Below are 23157 nucleotides of genomic sequence, written 5' to 3' on the forward strand. Positions count from 1 at the left end.
AGATAAAGTTTAAAATCAATAATCCTCTAGATTTTATATTTGATTACAAATACCTATCGATTCTATGAAATAGATTATAAACACGAGGCATGATTTTACTGCGAAACTGAAAGGGTCAAATAAAAACCACGTGGTCTAAAATTTAAATGACAATAACATTCGCATTCAAAAATGAGCATTTAAAGGTTACGAGGCACCCCTTGCGAATGTGTTCTGAATGTTTTCTTTATCGTTGCTAAGTATGTAATAAATCAGGAGGTGCTTGAATGAAAATTCACGAGTCAGAATTCCCCGTGATTTGTTCAGTTCCTGTGAAATTCGAGCGGAAGTATAAGTGTTCGGATAATATTCTCAAAATACGTAAGTATTGGTCGTTTTTCATATCACACTCTACTTTGATTTATGTTGAAACATAAAAATCTATTAAGGTATCTGTCTTATTTCATTATCTAGTGGTTATTTAAACTAAACGATGATATTCAGAACAGAGTTATCGTTAGTGTTTAACCACTTTACACGTGGTCGACAATAATCTAAGATAATCTAAAAATCTACACGTGGTCGACAATATAAACACTGGGTTGCTCAATAAAATTATAGCCATTGGTTTGATGCTTTTGGTTTGCAATTCCACACTTTAAAAAAAGTGCTTGTCTGTTTTGTATTAAAACTTCGTTTATCGAGCCATTTTCAAGGAACATTCTGCATAAAATAGTATAGTCTGTTTCACTATGCTATAACTAGGTCAGGCGCATATCGAAAATTTATCCTTTGGGGGGTCGCTAGTAAGCATGTCAATTGTTGCTACAGCAGAAAAACCTATATTTCCAATTGTCACATTTATTTCCAGAACTCATTTTAACTACCAACTAATGAAGATAAAGATTAAAATCAATAAACGTACGTCTAGATTTTATATTTGACTACAAGTACTTAGATTCTATGAAATAGACTCTGAACATGAGGCACGGTGTAAAAACCACATGGTCAAAATTTAAATGACAATAACATTCGCAGGGTTGAAAGTTTATGTAAAACGTGCCATACATGACTTAGTATAGACACCCTGTGTTCGGAGTGTTTTCTTTATCGTTGCTAAATATGTGATAAATCCAGAAGTGCTCGAATGAAAGTTCACGAGTCAGAGTTCCCCGAGATTTGTTCAGTTTCTGTGAAATTGGAGCGGAAGTATAAGTGTTCAGATAATATTCTCAAAATATGTAAGTATTGGTCGCTTTTCATATCACATCCTACTTCGTTTTATGTTAAAACATGAAAATCTATTAAGATATATGTCTTATTTCATCATCTAGTAGTTATTTAAACAGAACGATGATATTCAGAACGGAGTTATCGCTCGTGTTTTTAACCACTCTACACGTGGTTGACAATATAAACAATGGGTTGCTCAATAAAATTATAGCCATGTTTGATGCTTTTGGTGTGCTCTTTAAAAAAAAAAGTATGGTGTTGTTTGTATAAAACTCAGTAAATCGAGCCATTTTCAAGGAACATTCTGCAGAAAAATTGATTCTGATACTAGGTCAAGCGTGCATCGAAAATTAATCCTTTGGGGAATCGCTAGTAAGCATGTTAATTGTTGCAACAGCAAAAAACCCATATTTTCTATTGTCACGTTTATTTTTTGAACTCACTGTATCCACCAATTAATGAAGATAAAGTTTAAAATCAGTGAACGTTTAGATTTTATTTTTGATTACAAGTACCTATATTCCATGAAATATAAACACTAGGCATGATTTTTACTGAGAAACTGAAAGGACCACGTTGTTTAAAATTTAAATGACAAAAACATTCGCAGGGCGTGTGTGGCAACGCACTTTGAAAAAATTACACACTTTAAACAATTTTTTAACTGTTTAAAGTGCGATAACGTTTTGGGTAGCCAATTTGGGTCACCTCTAGTCTGAAAATTCTGCACCAAATATTAATTCTAGTATTACTCTAGTAAATGAGAATATAAGTATATGTGGTTACATGATAAACTTTTCAATTCAGTGGAACAGTTTGTTAAAAATATTTTCTGGATAGGTGTTGGCGCATTTGAAAGCGTCGACCGATTTAAACGCCGTAGCCCCGGGTTTGAGTCTGGTCCGTCGCTATCGCGGTATATAACATTACACTCTCCACCCATGGTACCTGGCAAATGAGACGAGCTGGTTAAGTTGAATACTCTGCTTGATGCTCCCCAGGGAGCTGAGAATGCAATGGATTGTACGGGTCTGGCCAGGGGATATTATGTAGAAGTCGTGCGGGCTTTGCGAACCCTACCTTTACAAATAAAACTTCAAATTTTCAATACGTCAGATTGTTCAATTTTGGGTCTACACTAACAGAGTAAAGTGAAATATTGATAATGTTTATTGAAAGTTTTTGGATGGTTTTCTGTAAATACAAAATTTACAATATGAAATATTATGATTTTTGTTTTTTCACACACTAAGTTTGATGAAACTGTCATTATTTAAATTTTTACCAACCAGAAATAGTATCGATTCTAAATTATTCAATTTGAAGTTACCTGAAAGTTAGTTCAAAAACAAAAACGACGAACGACTGACTATAGAGATGAACACCGCTCGTAATTAGGCACCGTCACACAGGTACTAGAATCTTAGATTCCTTAGATTCCGTTACACCCGATTACACACCTGAAACTCGTGATGAAATGTAAAGCTTAGTTCTGCTAAGCAACATGTACATTAACAGAAACGTTTGCTGATGAACTTTCAGCAGCTTTTTTGCGGAATCGCCCAGATTATTAGTTCCTCTCTTCTTCTTATTTAAATACGAATCTAGAGGTGTCTGTGGTAAAATGTCAAAGTCTTATGGAGCTATACTCTAAAACCTGACATGGCCTGGCCTGACCTCAATGAAAACAATGGGCTGAAGCGTTAATTTCGAATTTTCAGTCAAAAGTTTGAAACCCACTGGAGATTTTTTAATTTTTACCTTTCCAAATAACATATAACACCTTTTTATGGCCATTATTATTGAAAATTATTAACCAGAGAAAGTAATTTAATTATTATCCACGATAATATCGACAGGTATCCCAAACCACCTGGCTCTGCTTTCTATGATTTTTATTTTACATTTTGTACCATAATGCACTTCATTTTTATTTATTTGAATCTGTGTAAACCAGACCATGGCATGAGTCTTGTGTTACATTAAAATGGATTGTAAACCATCTTGCTTATTATTTTACATCTGACACTCCAAGGAACTATTGCAAATAACAATAATCTATAGATATGCCGGAAAAGATCATTTTTGAAAGTGTGTGAAAAGAAACTGACTATGGTAAATCTTAAATACTAAATAAACGATGTTCAAATAGGTTAAAAAGAGATTACTCCTAAAAGAGTTAGTTGATAATGGGATTTGGGCTCATTTAAGGGTGGTTATATTCCCTATTAAGACACACGTGTTAAGAAGAGGAACTTTCGAAATATTTATATCTAGAATCTGAGGGCTTCTATCAATCAAAATGTGACCACCAATCATCTTGATAATAATTAAAGTATGCCGATGATATAGTAATATATATAATTTCTGTTCGAGTACGAGTATGTTTAGAATTGTATTCAGAAGAGATAGAACTGATCTATAATAACCAAGCGGGTTTCTAATTTAGACCACATTTTTATTCAATACGTTGATTAAGTGTAAGAAAAAATTGTTCTCTGTTTTATAGATTTCAAACAGGCAGTTCACACAGTTTGAAGAAATGGTTCTTAAATTATGGTATCAATGGTAAATGTTTTAAATATATTACAAATATGTTAAAAGGTATTGAATCACTCATGAAGATAAATGGCACGATATCCGACTTTATTTCTTGTAATGTTGGAGTCCATCAAGGAGTACATTTGTCACCATTTTTGTTTTCATTGAACATAAATGATTTAGAAAATTATCTTGTTGAAAAAAATATCGCTGGTCTGCAACATCAATAGAACAAAACTTTTATATAAATATATATATATAACTGCTTGTACTTCTTATGCAGACGGATACTGTTATCTTGCGATGATTTGCAGAACGCACTGAATGAGTTTGAAAGTTGTTGTAAAGAGTGGAAATTAAATGTTTATATAGATAAAACAAAAGTATACTGTATATTGATTTTTTCCAAAAGAGTAATGGTTGTACATGTATCTGTATTGAATAGTATTGAACGTGTTGACCTAGTTTTTAAAGCACATTTTATTTTTGGCATAGTCAGTCTTTAAATATTGTTAACCAAAAATGGGTTTCAACAGAGATTACAAGATCAATTTATTCAGAAGTGGCATGCTGATATGAATAATTCATCAGAAGGATTTAGATATAAAATTTTTAAAACAAATTTTAAATAGTTAAATATAATTATAACTGATTCCTTTATGAATTCAGTATGTGACATCTCTAAGTTGAACATACAAAAATTAGGATGCAAACGCCGGGTAAGTTAACAACTACTCTTTCAGATTTTACAAATACAAATTTTTGTTTTTGAATTTGAAAATGTTGAGTTCGTTGTAAAAAAAAAAACAAGAAGAAGAAATCTGCAAGTCTGTGCTTATTATGATGTCCCTGCTTCTAAAAAGAATGGTCACCATTAGCCTAAATAACATATGAAATTGACTTTGTACAAAAATGAAGCTAACCATACATCATGTCATGTTAAAACAAAGATCATGTTCAAAGTTCAGATATGTCAGAAAAGCAAACTAAAATTTGTAATGGACAGACACACAAGGTGAAAATGTATACCCCATTAGGAGTGAAAGTATCATTTACCTAATCAAAATGAAAATCAAACTTGCCTTTCCTAAAACCAAAAACAACAGTTACTGTAGAGCAGCTTTAAACTCTTAACTAAGAGATCAACTCAAAAACAGGGTCAACAAAAACAAGATATCTGTGAGTCAATAATCACTAGTGATAACCCCTGCTCTGATGTGAATATGCAAAATAAACAAAAATCGTCATTTAACGGAAGTTGACATCCGATTGGAACAATAATTATATCCCACAATATGATACATGTATTCCTAAACAAATACTGTGTTATAATTTCAAGCATCTGCAATAAATAGTTGCTGAGAAATCTTTGACGAAAAATTGTTTAAAAATTTAAGCTAAAATTAAATAAAATTGTCATTTAACAGGAAGTTGATGTTCGATTGGTACAAAAATGTATCTTACCATATGGCATGCCTAAACAAATGGTTTCTTAAAATTTCAAGCACCTACAATTATTAGTTGCTGAGAAAAATGTGACAGAAATATTTGTCACGGATGGACAGACAGACAAACAGACACACAAGGGTAAAACAGTATACCCCCAATTCTCCTTCGGAATGGGGGTATAAAAAGCTGCAGAGGGTTTGATAAAGGGTCCCAAGGCTTTAAGCTAGGTGAAACCCCCCTGTCCATGTGATGGCTTTAATCATGTCGCATCTGAACTGATCAGGGTCATTATAACCTCTCCACAACCTAATTACCAGGGTGCACGTATGAGCTATTGGTAGAAGGTATTGAGAGTTCTCATTGAAGGTGATTCGAAGTTTATGATCGAATCCCAATGGAGGCACTTCAGATGCTCCAGTCCAAAATGCTAATAGATCCTCCAAGGAAACTTCAAGAATGCCAGCTGAAAATATTTTAAAGGTGTTTTATATAATTTATATGTGTAATGTAATTTATTATACAAACTTTGCGGGGAAATACAAATGTACATTAAACTTTTTTTATAACATAAATCTACCTTCACAGTCGGAGCAAAAGGATTCGAAGCAATAAATTGCTTCATCTTCTTGTTGCCGATGATTGGAACCCACTGGGCTAAATTCTATTTTGTACATTTGTCTAAGCCCACTAAATGTCAGATGGTTAACTGGATTGGGGGTGAACAAAGTCTTGAATTCTTTAGCTGCCCTCAAAATTGCAGAGGTATGAAAGTTCCCAACTCTATTTAGACCATCGATAAACTGGGAAATTTCACTGTGTACCCTGAAAAAATTGCACACAATATTGAATATGGTATCAATAGCTTTTAAAATTGCATCAAATGTTTGTAGCTTTAGAGAGAGAAAGAGAGAGAGAAATATGTCGCTCTGATGTTAATAATTTCATGAAATTAATAGTTGCTGTGAAATCTTTGTGTCACATAAGCCTTATTAATGGAATATTTATTAAAATATATTGATATTTAATAAACTCATTCATAAATCATCACCATTTTCATCATCTATAAGACAGTGAATTAAAGAACATTGGAATTTACATATCATTCATATTCATGGTGTTTTACATTCCTTGGTTGAGTTGGGATTGTGAAAGGTCAAAGGTGTTTGGGTCATGTGAGAGCTGTATGATGGGTTGTTATTTTGAAATAGTAGTGAATAGGTAGTTTTACAAGTTTTAGACTTAAATTAAGTGCACATGCTTGGTGCCAAATTCCTGAACTAATTCATTTCACCCCCAGTCAGCCAAGAGAAAGGAAGATCTCCTTCTCCATATCATATCATAATAGTAATATAAAACAACTATCATTTTGGTAAGTTTGTTTGCCACAGTGTTAAAGTTATGTGATGAAATAATCAATTATTCAAAACATAAATTAATCATATTCAAACATCTAAAATTGTTATACCCCTGTAAAACAGTTACTATATAACTCTATACGAAAAAAAGTCCAACATTTTGACTGTAAGTGGACTGGAACTGTTGGATTGGTACTGTTAAAATTGACTGTTGAAATCTTGGTCTAATAAAAACTGTCTAAGCCATTTGCCCTCCAGTTCAATGTCGAAATTCAATCCCAATTTTCCGGGCTTTTCTGACAGAGCTTAAAAAAATGGCTCAAATGTATGGTATTAACATCACTGGATGTAAATTTTTTTTACACAAAATGGAGTCATTTCAAATCAATTTAAGTAACAGCTAACAATCTTATATGTCTCTTCTGTGTTGTATCTAAGGATATATGAGTTTAAGATGGTATGGGAATAAGTACCTCCATATTGTGACACACTACCTATCTACATATAAGCAATAAATTAAGGTATAATTTTATAAATTAAATTCTTACTTAACGGCATAGCACAATTGATTTGCTAGAGCATTCACTATAAATTTGTAGGTCATTGAGTTTGAAACCCACTAGGGCTTTAATAATTTTTACCTTTCCAAAACAATGAACACCTACCTAATACATTCACTGTGTTTTATCTAGCTCTGCAGGAAAGACCTGATAAGTAGCCATTGTGTCAAACATTTTGAGATAATTTCGACTCAAAATTATGTTTGACACTTAAATATATATAATATATATCGCAATATTTTATTTATAAAATACATAAAAACATCTTGAAGATTGTCCCATATGTAAAAATATGCTGAAAAGTGTATTTTAGCAATTAGCGGACTGATCACTATATATAGTTACCTGAAGAAAAATAGCTCTGACATCTGAGTCTACAACACTTGTAAAATCTTGAACGTCAATGTCTCCACCAGTCATTAAAGAAAATAAATCAGTATTGAAAACTGGCAATCCTGGCCCACCATTAAGTATACTCCAGGCCACAAGGGTACCACAGGTTTCGTAGGTTTTTTTGTGAAGAAGACTGATATCATGTCTGAAGACCTTGTTGCTGTCAGGTCCCTCTAATATAGCCTCTTTAATTGCCTTCATCAATTCTCTGAAATGTAAGTAAAGATTTAACATAAAAATTCATTTCTTAAAATATAACATAACTGTTAAAGGTACCCAGTTATTGAAGCTTCACTTATTTAACAAGGGCACCGCTAAGCATTTCCTCGTGACATAAATTGTTGTAGGGGGAAATGCATTATTTAGGAAAATACATGTAAATTTGTCAGATCAAAATAAATATGACAAGTTAAGACCACTTTGAATTCATAATATCTATTTTATCCCAATCCCCAAGATTTGTGGTGTATAAATTGGGGGGGGGGGGGGGTTACATTTTCGTGGCTGCACAGTTTTCCTAATCCTTGCAGAAACTCAACACATATGCTTTAAAGTTTAATAATTTACAGTCATTTAGTGATCTTTTAGGTTTCATAAAAGCATGCATGCATAAAGGATCCGTACCGGTATACATTATGAAACGTAGCTGAAGATTTAGCGATCTGTAGTCTGCTCTGATGGACAACCCATAGTAGTAGATAAGCAGCTATTAATAAATATAAATATGAAACAATTTTCGTGTGATAAATGTTCAATACCTGTCAAAGACTCTTTTGAATTTTGGACTAGTTCTATTGTAAGTAATACAGGAAAATTTGTCCGGAAGTTGACTGCTTGTAAATTCGATGTAAATTGGATGACTTTAATCTCTTGCCCGCTTCAACTTTTAACTATGGGCAATCTTCTATATAATCCTCTAATACTACAAAACATTTGTTTTTTACCTTTACTGGATTTAAATACCCAAAAATGTCAAGTTGTTGATTTAAACTGCATACGGTAGTGATTTACTTCAAGTCGTACATAAAATTACCGAAAATGTCTATTGTCAAGTCCATACATAAAATTCCTCTATTAGCTTTCGTTTTTTTACGATAATTAATTTAAAACATATTGAATCAACTGACTTGGAAATCAATAGGGTTGTCCTTTTACCATGCCAAAGAAGTGTACAAAGTTTAATAAATATTAATGAGAGGGTTTTCTTAGAATTTTGCTAAAAAGCTGACAATGGACACACATACATACATACATACAGACACACACACACATCAGCAATGCTATATCCTCCTCTCAACAAATTGCACGAGGGAATAATAAACTGTTTTGCATTAACAAATATTTTACAAATAAGCATTAATTCATAATTTCAGACATTCCAAGACTGTGCAGGCTCAACTCTAAGGCAGATAATTATTCCATTTCTCTAATGTTCTTATTAATACTGGCCCGCTTTAACCAAAATTTTTAAATCAATCAACTCAATCTTCAACTCAAATACTTAAAAAAAAAGTACATGAATTTGAAATCAAAACTAGACTTGAAGCAGAGTTGGGACTTGTGGAAAGTTGGTGATGGTGGGGCCTGAAGATGAATGAATTGATATAAAATACATTTTGCAAAGTATTGGTTAAATAAATCTAACTAACATGTACCTGAAGAATTCTCTTTTTGGACCACCTAAATCATCTCCAATCTCTCCACTGAAACTAACATGAAAAGGCAAGAGGAAGTTGAAATTTGGCCTTGATACTGCTCTAAATGTACTCTGTAAAAGCTTTCCTCTGTGTACTACCACTGAAACTGGTGCCCCATCCTTTAAGTGACTTCTAGCTACCCACCATTTCAATATTCCTTCTAAAGATGGCTCTGGTCTACAAAATACATTCATATTACATTTCAAATGCATTATAAGTCTACAAAGGCAGAAATTAAAAAATTTATTTTGTCTAGCTCTTAAATACTGCTTTCTACCCCCCCCCCCCCCCCACAAATAAAAAAATTAATAAATACTTACATGAGAAATTACTATATGTAACTTAAATATACGTACAGTTATGAAATATTTCAAATGAGTTACTGGTTTTCCTTTATTCAAATCTTGTAATAAATAATTGTAACCGTTCTGTAAGATATATTTTAAGTTTTTATTTTGAAAACTATTTCTGTTGTTCTTTCATTTCTATACTCAATAGAGAAATGATTATAGATCTCATTATCCACCCAACACTTTAAGGGCTGAGCATGACATTGGTCACTAAAGGGTATACAAAGTAATGATACTGCATGCATGTGATAAAATGTGGGATTTTGACATTCTGTAATATGTTTGAAATATATGTTCATGTCCATTTGAAATATATATTCATGATAAACATGTATATATTAAAGATTTTAAATTAAACTTAATTATGCATTTAAATCAATTGTAAAATGCATTTATGACAACATCGTTGCACAAAATAAAAAAAAGAATAGGCTTATGGGCCAGAACAAAAGTTATTGTAAGCAAGCTCTTAATCCAAATTTTAAAATATGACTGAACTTTTTTCCATCAATCTCAAAGACTTCACTATGAATTCTACAAGAGAAACTTTAAGTAAATAAATTACTTACTCGGAACTTTCCAAACTCTCTCTTATAGCCATTTCAAGTTCATGATCGAATTCCGAAAGTCCAGGTTCATGAAGGATAATGATTGGTTCATGTTCCGTCTGGCAGTGAGTATTTGCAGCCGCATGATTTGAAGGAGGAGCATCAACATGAATGTCCGGCAAATCCAAAGCAGCTGATGTTGATGTTGAGGGTCTATCTTCTGATCTTAAGCCCTTAATGTACATAAAATTGACTTTAATTTTTCAAACTAGACAACATTGAGATCATGACCATCTCAAATGGCCCCCCTTAAATATTATGGACAATTGGATGAAAAGAATTTCAGGGAGTTTTACTTTGACTTTTACCTATAACTTAAAAAAAATTTCCAGCTGATATACAACTTCTAATTCAATCTCAGTCCGAGCAAGATTAAGCAAATGGAAAATAATATACAGTCTTGTTATCTACTATATGTCCTTCTCATTGATTTGGTTCAAGGTCACTGCACACCTTTAACCAAAAACAGGTAAAGTATTAGCCAGCAGGGCTAAGTGGAGAGTATATATATGCTCTATTAAAAGAGGGACTTTTGTGTGATCGATATGACCTTGATATTTGACCTTTAAATATCATTCAAGGTCAATGCATATCATTGGATCAAAAGCACACATTGTGGATGAAGAATAGCCAGATTGGAGCAAAGGGAGAGGGGATATGCTCCAGAAAAGTTATCTCAGATGGACAGAAAGATGGATGGACAGACTGATTACTATAGGGTTTCCGCAAAGCAGTGCCCTAATGACTCAATTGAATAGGATTCAATCCATTTTTACAATACATGTAGCATATAAATAAATAAATCTTTGATCCCTGATAAACACATAAATAGTTTGTTAGGATTATAAGTGAATTAAACTGTGAAATGACATACATTGCATGTATATTTGATACATTGCATGCATGTATTTGACAGTATTGCACTATGAAATTTGATTTCTGTTTGAATGTTTTTTTTATCTTCATAGCATACCAAAAGTTGAATTTGTAATGCTTCATTTAATTGTATTCACATTTTGTTCATAGATGTCAACATTAAGTGGGTTAATTTGACAGGAAAAAATATGATTGTGATCCACATATTTTGATCCTTTAAAATTAGTACAGTAAAAAAACAAAAACTGACTGTTGCATTTTTAGATCTATATTAAAAAGATTCACCATCAAATTTGCACTGAATGTGTTTCTCCCCCCCCCCTTTTTTTTGGGGGGGGGGGGTAATAGTTCTCAGGGTTTGAATGAAAAAGATTTTAAAGTTAAATCTTAAAATATTAAATAGCCCAATAGTTCTTTAAAAGTACAAGTAATTGGTAAAATTCTTCTCCTTTTTATATCTACCTCAATAATGTTCAGTCTCCTTCGTTTAAGTCGGGGGAATGTGACAGTTGGGGTTCCTGTATCTTCTTCATCGGATTCTAGAGCAGTTATCACCCCGCAGCTTGCTTCACCATTGGTTGGCCTTTTGAAACTTTTCTGTACAAAACAAGAACCCTGTAGATTAAATTGCTCACATCTGAACACAGAATAGCACACGTCCTTGTTTCTGTAATAGTTCATCATACAGTATGATAACAACAACACTGCATGTTAATTTCCATCTTAATGTTGGGTATAATTTACCATGGGCACAAGTGCCTGTGCTGTATTTTAGACCACAGATAATCAAAGACAGATATATACATATATATATATATATATATATATATATATATATATATATATATATATATATATGCACACACACACCCCCATACACGTGTCATACATATATACAGATTATTACATAGCAGTTTTAATATCGCATCATATATTACCCAAAGGTCACTGTACATTCACAGGAGACAAACTTCCAGGTTTACCGGTATATTGCACAAGTTAGAAAAGGGTATATTTTCTATAAGACATTTCATACCTATTTACTCCATGGCTATAAGGACAATAGAAAGTTTATTTTCCCTGAGACAGCAACTATTTCTCGAGGCGAAGCCGGGAGGAATAGTTGTTGTCGGAGGGGAACAATAAAAAACTTTTTGGGACTTTAAATGATTCAATCAGATGACCAAAAAGATCATTTTTTATTGTTTCATGAACTCAATTACCTCATATAGATTTTAAACTTTATTACAATGTATAATGTATATGAAATTTCTTCCTTTAATTATGTTGAAAAATTATGGCAAATTAATTTTGATTTGTCTGTAAACTGAAAAGTACATGTAATTGAAGCCTTAATTGATCTGTTCTATGGTGGAATTCCAGTCTATTAATTATGCTAATTTTTTTTTTTTACTGGCATGTACAATTAAATGTATTTAAATCAAATTGAGCCAGTTTTAAATTAGGTCCAACAACCTTATTCTTCCCTTCTTTAACTTTTAAAAATTCTTATAACTCACCAACTCTGTGTGTAAGTAAATTCGCACAGGGGTTGATTTCATCTTTCTGAAGTAATTTCCAACTGTAAAAGACTCCCCATTCTCGTCGGTCTCTTGAATTGGAGAACCAGAAAAGGATGCCAGATGCACATCTAAGGCATCTAGTCTCAAATCCTGGGCCTCAGACATGCCATTTGGAAAAAAAATATCGGTGATTTCACTTATTAACTGATTCAAAGTCAAGTCTTTGTTAAAATCCACGATCTGTTGACCTCCCCCTTTGCTTGCAGAGATCAGTTTGTATACTCCTGCCCTTATTGAATGTTTCCAGCCAACATAAAGTCTTCGTGTTAACTTTGTTTTCTGATCCTTTTTCGGGCTTTTGGTTCTGCCAGTCTTCCTCTGCTTTTGGAGTTCAAGAAATGTCTTGATGCAACTCATTGGCGCATCACTCACTAAAACATGAAAATGATATTACTTCAAGTTTGCATAAATTGAAAGTATGATTTTAAAGTGATTCTCACCATATTTTTACTTCAGAAAAAATGGGTTTATTGACCATTATATTGTACACGAGTGGTTATAATTTAGGGTAAAAAATACTGACCGCGAATTTTATGTTACTAGTAAGACAAGATAATTAATTTCAGTGTCTTTTGCAGCAACTGAAGCATTTTCATAGCTCTCTGGCCTCAACAGAAAAGGTTTAATAGGGGGTGGGGCAGAGAGTAACAAAAAATGTATTTATAATACTATTGGTAATATGTTAAAATAAAATTGTTCACCCTATCCTAAAATGTTTTCCTGGGAAAAGCCAAGACTTGATTTTCATCAGATGTTTACAATTCATTCTTAAGTAAATAAATGTATTTGTAACCTTTCTTGTGATTCCGACAAGCTTGCTTAATTTTCAATCTTATTCCGATAGAAACAATTCCAAGTTTAATGAAGTCTTCGTCTGTCATCTCCTCCACTTCATTGATGCCAATCTAAATTGTACAGTATCATGTATGTTTGATCATGCATTTCACAATGGACATAATTTTTAAGTACTATAAAATTACTTAATCAAAAACCATTTGTTAATGCATCAAAAGTAAACAATAATTAAAAAAAAAAAATTAAAGTAGCATCAAATCTGATCACATTAGCCTAATCTGATTAAACTGTGTGTCAGTTGATGTTAAGTGATGTCATTTAATATACGGTAGTAGGCCAGTACTGCATCAATTAATGACACATCCAATCATATTGAAATTCAATTTAACAGAGAGCTTCCAATGTTTCTCCATAAGAAAGATATCAAATTAATATGTTTTTTTCCTTCTAATGACTTTGAACTTGCATAAATGACCTTAGGTCAAAATCATGTAGGAAATAACATAGAAAAATGGATCGAACACAATTGCAGACAGATGGACGAACAAGGTGATTCCTATATTATAGTATATACCCCCAATCTTTGTTTGCAAGGGGAGGGAGTTACTGATTGGTCCACTTACATGTTTAAAAATCAAGATTAGCTAATCCTCTAGAAGATCTTACAAAACTTACCATATTTTCCTCAAAAATCTTTGTGTAATGGCCCAATCCGATTTTTTTAGGATGATGCACAACTCATCAGTTTCAGTTTCTGCAATTAAATTATTTAAGTTTGTAAAGCTATTAATTTCAGCATATAATTACTTTTATATATACATTTGCAGATAAATACTTAGTCTTGTAAATGTTAAACAATAGTCTAAAGCTAAATGTATACTTGCTGTGGTTTCAGATGTTGATCACAGTTTTTTTGACATAACCCTTATTTATAGGTCTGGTGTGTGTACATGTATATATTATTATATCGTTTACCTTAACAATTCCAAGGTGTGCATATTTTGTGACGTTTTACATTGGTGTTGCTTTTTGTGTGTGTATTACAAGTATATATTCCATATATTCTGTCAAATTTTAAAACCAAATATTTCCCCAACACATCTAACTTTTATAGATTTTTCACTTACATGCCTCAGACTAATTTTTAAACACCCCCACCAGCCAAGTAAGATGAAATGGTGTGGTCTAAAGGTGTCTTGATCCCAATGTGAATTTCAAATACTTCACTTTCCAAGGTTGGTTAGAACATTTATAGGAAAATATTTGAGGCCATTTCCATGGACATGCAGTTATGACATGCAGTTATGCAGCTAATAATATATATATATACACTATGGAGGAATATTTAAACTGTCGTGACATCACACGTGTACTCACATTGTAGATATGTAGCTATTTCATATTTCACAAGAATATATCAAAATCTATCTCTTTTACAGTGTGTGTCATTTTTCCGTTCATAGTTTTATGTGTCGATAAAATGACGTAACAATGCACAAGAATTAAGAACTGGCCACTACCGACTCTCGCATTTTGTGTACCATTTACAACTATCGTTTATATGAATATTTACATCATATACTATTGTATATAATCTATGACTGTCTAGTGATCATTACCGTTACATACAACAATAGGCTAAAATGATTCTACATTTCGTTTCATGAAACAGTAAGTATATAATCATCAATAAAATATAGGCCTAACTGTACAAAATAATGCCTACCATCCATTTTAGCGCCGTTTACGCATTAACGCATGCGTATTTTAACATCCGAGTGCGTTCGGAAAATTTCGGGCGAGTCCGTTACCTGCATCAAAGTTCTATGAAATCAACCGAGATTTGCTGAATGGAATAAAAAAAGGCGAAGGCGAAACCGCGAAGTTGCGACGGCGAGAGTGCGAAGTTGCGAAGGCGAAGGAGCGATACTACTATCGCTCCTTCGCCTTCGCACCTTCGCACTTTCGCCGTCGCATCTTCGCGCTTCGCCGTCGCATCTTCGCACTTTCGCCCTTTCGCCGTCGCACCTTCGCACTTTCGCCGTCGCATCTTCGCGCTTCGCCTTCGCAACTTCGCACTCTCGCATCTTCGACCTAAAGGCGAAAGTGCGAAGGTCGAAGTGGCCCCATCGGAACACCATACGATACAGTTCGTTCTGTTTAAAGACTGTGTACGTTGGTGTCATATGCCAAGAATAATATGAATAAAATATAAAAGAATAGATAAAAGAAGAGCAAATCAAGTAGCGGCTAAATGTTTACAGTTTCGTCCGAGGTAATAGACTCACCGCGTTCTTAGAAGACAACGATTTTGTTGATTAACAAAACGGGGTTCGACAAAGATCGTGTCTGGATGACATTTTTTAAATGAGAATTATTCCAGTATTGACGGCAACTTTCACAACGATATTTAATAATACAGAATTGTGCGTTCGTACAAACGACAAGTTCAGTAGCAATGTTTGAGTTCGACAAGGACATAATTCATCATATATTTATAAATGTTCAAGCTGTAAAAAGTTAAAAAAAAAAGGAGTCTAAATTGACAACTTAAGTCTGCTTCTATACGCTGATGATACTGCTTTAATTTCCCGCTCAGAAAATGACATGCAACACATGTTGCCTGGTTCAGAAAATGGCAGTTATGGATTTATTCGCAAAAATCCAAGGTTGTTCACTTTCATCAAAATGAAACAACCTCTAGGGACTAATAATAATCTGGACAATAATTTCTGGACAACGGGGGTTTCTTACAAATATGATTTTAAAGTGAACGCTAAAAATCTAGCCAAGTCTGTAGGACGTGTCCTGTGGTCCGTCATCTCCAAAATCAACGCAATCAAATCGGTTGGATTCCGAACCTACGAAAAATAAATGATTGTTTCGCCCCCGTCCATGATTACAGTATGAGCATTGTATTGAAATTGTACACAATCAAGCCCTTTGATTTGTGTTCTCGATGTTTCAAGTTGAAAAATATCAGATTGGTCAAAATAAATGAAAATAAATAAATGAAAATGAGGAATTGAAATTGAATCATTTGAAGTTACAATAAGTTTTTTTTTCATTAATTTGAGAATTCATTCCCTTTTTTAATTATCGAGATGAATTGGATGAAGCTGCCCGACCCCACTAACTTTCAAAAACTATACTTCGTGCTTGAATTTCCTATGGTTTGTAATTAATAAAAAAAAATGCCTTTTTAGTTGATTTGCGTCTTTATATGACAAATACAATTTTAAAATTTGACTGTTTTATCTTCTGTTTTATTCTTACATGCAATTTTTTGATATACATTCCTAAGATAATTTGATTTAACAAAATAATTCAATTTCGAGTATATGCACATGTCCTAGATTGAAGATTCATGCCACAAATCCATTTGAAGTAGGCTATGAACAAAATTGATTTATATTCAGCTAAAAACGCTTGCAAACATTCACTGGCAAACATTGCCTGGCACCTGTCTCGAGTATAATAGAATTATTACGAGTGTGGGATAGTGAAATTCCACCGAGGGGACAAGATTCACTTTGCCGAGTCTTAGACCGTGAATCTTGGTGGAGGTGGAATTTCACTATCCCACACGAGTATATAATGAATGATTATTTTTCTCGCATTATATTAGCTTAAAAAATGATGTTTGACAACTTTCTGTTATGACGTTCAAAAGATTACTTTCGGTTTATCCCTCCGCGTACTTCAAATAGTGCAAGTTAAATGAAAGCATACAGTTTTTTTTAATTAAAATATGAAAAATTGTCTCACACCGGGCAAACCGATCTCACACCGGTGATAATGCGAGAAACAAGCAACCCGTGCTAGTTGTTAGGGTTGATTGTTTTAAGTTGTAGACATCCATTATTTATGAATAAAAATCTCTATATTCTGCTTCTGCAGTACAAAACTTTACAATTTGGAATATCCCTTCATATCCCTTCTATATTATTCATCTACTTTGCAGAACTTCTCCCACAATTGTAACATTTCCTATTGGTGTTCTGGAAAGGTAAACACAACAGTTTTTGTTTGGCAGAATATTTTTTTTACCTGGCACCTGTCTCGAGTAACACTTGTCCTCAAGCAACCCATTCTAGTGTTAGGGTTGATTGTTTTAAGTTTAAAAGATATCCTTTATCGTAAAAGTCTTCGATTTGAATAGCAAATGTGCATAAAATACACAATACACAATTTTAAAAGATGCAAAGAAACAACAAAATATTAAAAAAATGAAGTTTATACAATTGAAGAAAAAAAAAAGAAAAGAAATATCATGCCAACAGATGAAATCGAACAATGATACAAAAAAACCAACTTTTTTTAAAATTTGCAGTAAGTTACAGCAATGGAACCAACTGAATTATTCAAACTTATAAATGTAACACGTATATACGGACCTCTTCAATACAATTAAGTTATGATGTATTTTTTTTTTTAGGTTTTTTGGTTTAAATCTAATCCTGTTGTTGGTTAGATAATGCTTTTTATATAAACGGATCGACGAAGTATAAAATGTAGTTTTGAAACTATTGTATGTTCAAAGGGCTTCGGTGTTTTACTTTATATTAGGGAATCAAACAAATACAGTTTAGTACCATTATTTTTTTTTAATGCAAGGAGAACATCTTACTGCTTTGTTTGTAGTTTTGATACCATAAAGATTTTTTGGAGTTCCTAATAGAATACATTCTGTTTTGTTTATGTTTTTTTTTTAGATCCAGGGTGTTTACAAAATTCGTTTAGCACGTCTAAAGCATGTTTCATTGACATTTCATCTCTTAGGGCTATACTTAGATCATCTGTTGAATGTTTTTTATTTCATTGTTGTTTATTGTTTTAATTACTGTTTATCTTAATAGCTAGACTTTCAGCTACAAAAAGATATAGCAAGGCAGAAAGCGGACAACCCTGTCTTATTCCACGAGTCATTGTGCATGTTTTTGACAACCAGCCGTTATTTTTCATCTTAAATTGGTTTAAAGTATATTGGCCCATTTTATGAAGCTAATGTTAAATTTTTCTAGAACCTTAAACAAGAAATTTCACTCCACGGAATCGAATGCTTTTTCAAAGTCCAGGAAGAGTAATATGATATCAAGATTTTCTGTTTCACAGTATTCAAACACATCTATAGAATTAATTGAGCGTTTTTCCCTATAAATGTATGTAGTTTGTTGTTCGCTAATTAGTTTAGTTAATATAGTTAGTAATCTTTTCGCAAAAATGAAAGCAATGATTTTATAGTCTGTATTTGTTAAACTAATTGGTCGGTAATTTTTTAAGCTATCTTTTCCTCCTTTTTTGTAAATTAAAGATATCACAGAAAGTCTTTGAAAGTATGCCATTTCACCTCTTTGAAATATTTCATTTAGAGCTTTGTAGAAAAAAGGACCGATTACGTCCCAAAAACATTGATAAAACTCACAAGGTAAGCCATCTAAACCAGGTGATTTTTTCTTTTTTCATGTTATTTACTGCCTCTCTACATTCTTCATATGAGGGGAAATTATAAAAATTTCTATCATCGTTTAAATAACGATGATAGAAATTTTAGGATTTTCGCTTATTTTCGACAGATATGTATTAATATTTTCAATTGGAATATTTTTACTTGTATAAAGATTTTGATAAAACATAAGCATTCCCCCCAATATTGCATTCGTTTTGTTTATTTTTAATCCCTCGAGGCTCTGATTTTATTTCTTTAATTACATTTGACGCCTGATTATGTTTTCCTAGGCTTTTTTTTTTATCGTACAAGGAATCTTATTCCGCTTCTAATGTTTTTAGTTTTTTGTAATTGAATCTGTCAGCGGTTTTTTTTTCTAATTCAACTATTTCATGTTCTATTGTCTTTATTTTCTGTTTAAATGATTTTTGCTCAGTTTTTGCAAATTTAATGGAAAATTCTCTTACATTTCTTTTAATTAATTCCCACGTAGGCTTTAAGATAGATCTATGTTATAAACGATATCGCTAATTCCCTTTTTGTAGTTATCATTTTCGAGATTAGAAACATTTAGCTCCAGGTCCCTTTTTTTGTTTTTTGTATAACATTATAGAAATCTGTGATCAGTCATTCGAATCCCATTTGAATGAGTACCCGGGATTTTCCCAACCTTGAAATCTGTTGGAATATAATAGAAAGAGTTATTAATAAATAAATAGGTAATCAATTCGGCTTTTAGGGTCATTTTTTGCATCACACCAAGTATTTCCTGTCTTTTCCACATATCATCTAATTTTAAAATCTTGTAAATGGCGTAAACTTTACTCAGCATTGTTAGACATATTACAGTTGAAATCACCGCATAATATAATATTTTTATTTATGCAGTTTTTTTTATATAAACACTTTTAGCTTTTTAAAGAATTCACATCTTTTATTTGCATCATTCGGAGCATAAATATTTACCAATGTAAAAACTTTACTGTCGATTTCAAGATTGATTAAAATTCTTCTCCCATCTATAGATTTTCTAACATTCATTATATTTGTTTTAATTTTATCTTTGAATAATACGGACACACCTTTACAATAAGCTGAGTCGCTAAAAGCGTGAAAAGAATCGCCTTTTCAGTTGTATAAGTTTTCATTCTTTTCTATATAATGTGTTTCTTGTAATAAAACAATATCAATAACCAAGAGTAAATTTTTTCCCGCTTTTCGGGGTATTTAACCCCCTTACGTTAACTGAAATAATTTCTAATTTTTCCATTCAACTTCTTAATTAAATACATTTCATTAAAGAATTGCAATATACAGATATATATCAAAGTTTAAAGATTTTCTCTATATATTCCTTTGTAAAACTTGACCCCCCTACTGTGTCCCAACCCTACCCCCAGGGACCATGGTTTGAACAAATTAAAATCTACACTACCTGAGGATGCTTCCATTTTAATATGAGCTTTCCTGGCGTCATAGTTTTTGAGAAGAAAGTTTACAGATTTTCTCTATATATTCCTATGTAAAACTTGATCCCCCTACTGTGGCCCTACCCTACCCCCGGGGACCATGATTTGAACAAACAAGAATATTCACTTCCTGCAAGCGAATTTATGAATCAAATAACGGGTGGGTTTAATAAATTTTATGATCTAAATATAGTCGCCAGTGGTCCGGTATTTAACATTGCTCGAAACCGGTGGATGGAAGCCGTCATCTTAGGACGTGGTATTCACTGGAGGGACAATGCAGACAAAAACGTACCATTATAGGAGACCAATCTGATATTATAAACCTTTTTTGTTGTTGTTGTCAATATTTTTTGTGAATATGCATATTTGTAAATTTATTGATTTTATATATAGATAAAAATTGTAAATACTTTATTACTCGACTGATTTGACACACGACAGCTGTCATGACATCTCAATAGCCTTAAAATTAAGTAATAATCGATTTTAAATGTAATTTTAAAATTATTTTTCTATTGTCTTAAAACAGACATTATTTTCCTATGAAAATAATTTTGAACAAAATGCAAGTAAGGTTCATTTTTTTCTATAATGTATAGAGCATTTGGATATTTGTTTGTTTATTTATGAAAAAAGTTGTTATTTCATATCTCTAATTTAAATGGCTCGTATTGACCAAAGTTGTATATAAGTAACGTAGAATTCTATTTTAGTTAGAGCAGTGCACCATTTTCAGAAGTTTATAAATCCAGCCGATATCTGTACCATAACACGGATAGCTGGACAACTGGCGACTATATTTAGATCATCACTGGATCATTGCTCAAACCTTTTGATTATGTATGAATAACAATTTTTCAATTAAACGTTTCACTTCCACAATATACAATAATTTCTTCTTGACTTTGTATGTTTGATAACATAGGTAATGTCCAATCCATTCAATAATTTGAACATTCCGTTCGATAAAAAACGTTTTTATATTATAATTTATATGAGGAAGGTCAATCATCTACTTAAACGCTGTTGTATGATCTTCTACTACATATTTTCAAAAATGCAATTCACCAAAACAGTTACTGTTAGTAAATTTATGTTAATTTTTTGTGATCAAAGCAATTTATAAGCTACTAAAACAATATTATTTTATAGTCATTCTGTACAAAATTAGGTTGCTCACTTGCAACAGGTTTCATCAGAATTTAGTTACAAAACAAAATATTTATATGAACCCCCAGCAACTGCAAAATACATTACTTATCGAGAGATTTTTTATAAAAATATTCTTGATTTAATCTCATTATTCACTTGCGCCGATGCGATTTTTACAGATAATATAGTGTTGGATGTCACTGTTAATTTATGTAATAAAAGTTTAAAGAAACTCACTCGGTTAAAGTATTATTAGATAATTAAAATAGTATCATTTTTCGATATATATTTTCTTCGGACAGCCTTAACATAGCCGCGAAGTTGTATTACATATTAGAATTAATAACACGATTGAACAAATGACTTTCCGTGTATAAACAAATGGACTGAATCTGATGTTGAATGTTTTGAAAATAAATTATTTAATGAAAAATCATTATTATCACGTTTGGTTTGGTTTATAACTGAACGCTGTCAGCATCTGTTACTTTCACTTCATGAATGTGTTTCATTTCTGACGATTCGGGTCCAAAAACAAGCTTAACAATCTAAGTGAAACCCGTTGCCTTTTCATTGCACGATAAATTCTTTAATCATAAACAGTGATTAAAGAATGTTGAGAGCAAGTTTTTGTTATTTAAATCTAAGTGAATGAATTGTTATTAAAACAAGGGGTTTAATATATAGGTTGATACTACATCAAGATCAAGTAAAACAACCTTGTCAATTAAATGACATAGGTTCAAAAAATTTAAATTTTATTTAATTTTTTTAAAGCTATGTCAATTAAAATTTAAATCAAATTTCCTTATTTTTTGTACCGTAACTTACAGTTATTCAACTTAAATATTAAGAAGTTATTCATGGCATACCATTAATTTTTAACGAGGCCGGGGTCTAATTTGTTCTTTAATTTTCACATAGATTTCTTAATTTAATTTTTTAATGAAAGTTCTAACATAAATTTCTACTGAATCTACTGAATCTACGGATAAACAACAGTTGTCTGAAATTTTAAGATGACATCGTTTGTTTACCGAGTCATCTCAAAGTTAATTTTTTAACATAGGACCCTTATGATTTTTCTTGAAATGTAATTTTGTAAATTTCTTTTTCGGTTCTACACATGAAAAGGCATCAAATGGTCAAATAAAAAAAGCTTTTACCTCCTGGTTTGTTCCTATGGTCTTATCAAAGTTGGTTTTTTTGTCTTCTAAGAACGCGGTCAGTCTATTGCCTAGGACGAAACTGTGAACATTTAGCCGCTACTTGATTTGTTTTTCTTTCATCTATTCTTTTATCTATTAAACTTTATATTTTATTCATATTATTATTGGCATATGACACCAACGTTACACATTCTTTAAACAGAACGTACTGTATCTACTTTGCAATACTACCATTTACTATGGATGTTTTTGAAAGCCAAAACGCAACAGTCTTGTCTTTCTTGTCAAGATTTTTTTACGTCAGCAGGCAATAGCATATATTTCAATTGAACATATTTTGTTAAAAGGAATGAACACAAGGTGGGCTTTATGATAGATCTTACTACGCTCCGACCGTAATTATGAGCTCAAAATATTAGAAAAAAAAAAGATTCCCTATTACTTTCATTTATTTCCGGAAAGCTCAAACTGAATTGAAAGCATAATCAGAAAGTGT

The 23157-nt window shown here is 32.1% G+C and overlaps 1 pseudogene; it reads right to left on the reverse strand.

Moving 5' to 3' along the window:
* Window positions 1–4791: 4791 nt before the first annotated feature.
* Window positions 4792–14417, reverse strand: LOC128182166 (uncharacterized; annotated as a pseudogene).
* Window positions 14418–23157: the final 8740 nt, after the last annotated feature.

The sequence above is a fragment of the Crassostrea angulata genome, chromosome 4, assembly GCF_025612915.1.
Source record: "Crassostrea angulata isolate pt1a10 chromosome 4, ASM2561291v2, whole genome shotgun sequence".
NCBI lineage: Eukaryota > Metazoa > Mollusca > Bivalvia > Ostreida > Ostreidae > Magallana > Magallana angulata.